This window comes from Nyctereutes procyonoides, unplaced genomic scaffold (assembly GCF_905146905.1).
Source record: "Nyctereutes procyonoides isolate TBG_1078 unplaced genomic scaffold, NYPRO_anot_genome, whole genome shotgun sequence".
NCBI lineage: Eukaryota > Metazoa > Chordata > Mammalia > Carnivora > Canidae > Nyctereutes > Nyctereutes procyonoides.
This window is the reverse complement of record NW_026575135.1, coordinates 14,722,795-14,727,202: the sequence shown is the minus strand read 5'-3', so window position 1 is coordinate 14,727,202 and position 4,408 is coordinate 14,722,795. Positions and strand designations below refer to the sequence as shown.

Genomic DNA, 4,408 nt, shown 5'->3' with positions numbered 1-4,408 from the left:
ATATTGGGCTCCCTGCATGGAGCCTGCTTCTCCTTCTGCCTATATCTCTGCCTCTCTTTCTCTGTGTCTCTCATGAATAAATAAATAAAATATAAAAAAAAATTTAAAGATTGCGACTCATTTTCTTTCTCTTTATATAATATGCTAATGGAAGCCATAGTAGGAACTTTAAAATATGACAATAATATGAAATAGATAGCTTGATTATAATGAAAGAAAGTTCTTTGTGACTCTAGAACATGTCTGTTGTAAGCAAACCTGTAAATAGGTGCATCTATTCATTCTCCATTCAAAGAGTTATTAGTTATTTATTCTCATATAGTGTGCTACACATCAGAGAAATAAACTTAGTGATATCCCTCTTCAAAAAAAAGTTAATGTGATTAAATGCCATTAACAAAGTACAGTAATCCATAATAGATCTGACCTTTCTGTGCTGCCCAGGGAGGAGTCCATTCAGGGCTGTTCTGTATTCCTATTGTAACTTTAAGTTATAACTTTCACAATGTCTGGAGCTCTTATGTCCTGCAAATGAAGGAGGAGGATGTTCTCAAATTACTTGCAGCAGGAACTCACGTAGGTGGCATGAACCTTGACTTCCACATAGAACAGTACATCTGCAAAAGGAAAAGTGAAGGTACCTGCATCATAAATCTAAAGAGAACATAGGAGACACTTCTGCTGGCACCTCTGCCATTGTTGCCATTGGAAACTCAGCTGATGTCAATGTCAATTCATCCAGGAATAGTAGCCAGCGAGCTGTGCTGAAGTTTGCTGCTGCTACTGGAGCCACTCCCATTGCTGGTTGCTTCATCTCTGGAAACTTCACTAGCCAGATCCAGGCAGCCTTCTGGGAGCTGAGGCTTCTGGTGGTTACTGATCCCAGCCTCTCACAGAGGTGTTTTATGTTCACCTGCCTACCATCGCTCTGTGTAACTCAGACTCTCCTCTGCTATGTGGACATTGCTCCCTTGCAACAAGGGAGCTCCCTCCATGGGTCTGATATGGATGCTGGCCTGAAAAGTTCTGTTCATGCCTGACACCATTTCCTGTGAACACCCATGGGAGGTCATGCCTAAGCTCTACTTCTGCAGAGATCCTGAAGAGATTGAAAATGAAGAGCAGGTGGCTGCTGAAAAGGTTGTGACCATGGAGGAATTTCAGGATGAATGGACTGCTCCAGCTCCTGAGTTCACTGCTACCCAATCTGAGGCGTGCGTGTAACCTCTGTGCCTATTCAGCAATTCCCTACTGATGACTGGAGCACTCAGCCTGCCACTGAGACTGGTCCGCACCTCCCACTGCTCTGGCCACTGAACAGGCGGGAACAACCACCGAGTGGTCTTAAGGTGCTCTTCCAGAGGCAAACAAAACAGAAATAAGGTTTTTGACAAATAAACATTTTCTAAAAAAAAATACCCCAAGCAAACAAACTTGAATTTCATTTCAGAGTCTATCTAGTAAATAAAGAAATCTTCAAATTTTAAAATTAGAATTGTAAAGAAAACACTTCCCCTCTTAGAACAAGTAGGACAATTTGTATATAAATATTGTAGAGTCCTGAGAAATAAGCATTGTTAGTTTATTAATGTTTCTATCGATGTTTCAAATTTAAGCAACAGTGAATAATATTAGAGCTGAACTCATAGCCAACCAAGCTTCAGGGTTGTTATCTTTCAGCCTTCCATTTTTTTGCAGCAATATATGTAGCCTTCAAATGTTTAAGGTTGTGTTAAGAATATTCTAAAACTGGGGATCCCTGGGTAGCGCAGTGGTTTGGCACCTGCCTTTGGCCCAGGGTGCGATCCTGGAGACCCAGGATCGAATCTCACGTCAGGCTCCCGGTGCATGGAGCCTGCTTCTCCCTCTGCCTGTGTCTTTGCCTCTCTCTCTCTCTCTCTCTCTCTCTTTCTCTGTGTGACTATCATAAAAATTAAAAAAAAAGAATATTCTAAAACTGACAGTCTGATATTAAGGAGGCAATGCTTTATTCTTTTATAAAGGAAAATAACATTAAATAGGATACTTTAAGGAAACCTCTCCAAATAAGTAGTCGTGTCTTTACTGTTATTGATTCCTTATAAGGAAACATAATTGTAGAAATTGTTTTTTTTTTAAAGCTACGATATTTAATCTTTTGGAAGGAAACCTAATGCTCATGACAGATCAACACCCAGAATATCCATAGGCAAGTTAATTGCTTAGTTGATGACAGGATTGATTAGGCAGAAAAACAATTTCTATGAAGCATAAAATTTGGGAAATGAACTGTTTAATTTAATGAGCAGAATTACTGTTTAAATCATTCATGGCTGATCCTATTATTAGTTATACAAGTTCTAAGGTGAACATCAACTCTTATCTTTTATGATAACCACAGAATTTTAGTGTTATATCTTTCCTTGAAAGCCTTGTTGAACTATTTTCATGAAAGTATTCCATGCAGAAGACATGAAATATTAAAAATAATCCTAATGAGATTAATAGACAATCATTCTTCTGAAAGAGCATTCCAATCAATCTTTAGAATGGAAGAACAAGTACTACTAGACTCATTATGCTTATGGAAAATTATGAGGCAGTGAATTTAAGCAGCTTGTTCAAGGTCACAAAATAATATAATTTCTGACATACAAATAGAATTCAATCCTTCAAAGCCCAGCCCAGAGACTTGTCCACTTAATATGGACCCTCTGTAATACATAACTGTAACCCTCAACTATTCTCACTATTTATAACTGCTGTTCTCTCAGAGGAAATTCTCTTTATCCTATTATGTTACATTAATAATATCCTTAAGTAGAACATAAATATATTTTGTTTAAAATGGAGGATATTCTCCATTTTCTCAGCCTACTCAGTCTTATCTTAAATAGGAGGTGAGCTATATGATATCTCGATTTTGTATGTAGAAAGTAAATTTTTTATATATATATATATTTTTTAAATGTTTATTTTATTTTACTTTTTTTTATTTATTTTTTATTTATTTATGATATTCATACAGAGAGAGAGAGAGAGAGAGAGGCAGAGACACAGGCAGAGGGAGAAGCAGGCTCCAAGCACCGGGAGCCCGACGTGGGATTCGATCCCGGGTCTCCAGGATCGCGCCCTGGGCCAAAGGCAGGCGCCAAACCGCTGCGCCACCCAGGGATCCCTATATATTTTTATAATAAAAATATATTTACATATATAAAATAGAGGGTTTTTAAATAAGCCAATAATTTATTTATTTTTGGAAATCCTAGTGATATATTACCAAAGTGTAATGTGATATTAAACTATAATATTTCTTAATATATCAGGGTTTTTTCTTGTTATTGTGGTTTTTCTGTTAAAGATTTTATTTATTAATTCATGAGAGACACAGAGAGAGAGGCAGAGACATAGGCAGAGGGAGAAGCAAGCTCCTCATAGGGATCCCGATGTGGGACTCGTTCCTAGGACTCCAGGATCATGCCCTGAGCTGAAGGCAGATGCTCAACCCACTAAGCCACCCAGGCATCCCTGTTATTGTGGTTTTATTCTAACATCTGTTCATCTTCTGTATATTTGAGATAAATTCAAATTTTCTCTTTTCTCAAATACCTCTCAGTTTTGAGACTTTAAAAAAAAACTCAGGATGTTCATTGTTAAAATATAATAGGTACCATTTGCCTTTTCTTAGAAGGACAATAGTCAGGCTTCATAGCAAAATGTAATAGGAAACTATGTTTTATGTATGTCATAGACTTAAGGTAAAATTATAGATAATATTTCTGTGCATCTCATTATATTACAAACATCAGTAAAGGCCGTAATTACTGTCTTCAGTTTCATATGGAGAACTGTTGAATCCCTTACTTGCCCTTGTTTTCTGTAAGATAGGGAGAATGCACTGTGACTTATCTCAGGGCTGTATTATACTCTGTTTTTCTTTCTTTGTTTGTTTGTTGTTTTGTTTTTTTTTTCCTGCTTTTCAACTAGGGCTATTTCTGATTGCAAAGCTCATCAAAGATAAATAATTCTTATTTACTGTTTGCCCATTGCTCTGTTTTTGTTCAGTCATATTTAAGAACCTTTTCTTTATTACCCCACTTGCACACATTCAACTGTATAGTTTGTTTAGAAATGTTTTTTATCAAAAAATAAAGTTTGGAAAAAGTATGCAGTACAAAAAATATTGAAATAGAAGAATGTACACAAAAATGAAAAGCAACTGATCTCCCATCATGTTCTGGCATGATCAAGGCACAATTACTTTGGAAAACTGTCAAAGCCAACTAAAACTGGCATATGCTTACTTTGTGTGCATTACGTATATGCAGCAAAAGGCATATACAAGAATGTTAGTTGAAGAATTTTCTGTGATAATTTCAAAATATAAATTACCCAAATGTTCTTTACCAGTAAAATGGATAATTAAAAT

The 4,408-nt window shown here is 36.4% G+C and overlaps 1 pseudogene; it reads left to right on the top strand.

Annotated features, from left to right (window-relative positions):
* The first annotated feature begins 505 nt into the window (after window positions 1-505).
* On the top strand, window positions 506-1,348 carry LOC129495145 (40S ribosomal protein SA-like; annotated as a pseudogene).
* The last annotated feature ends 3,060 nt before the right edge of the window (window positions 1,349-4,408 follow it).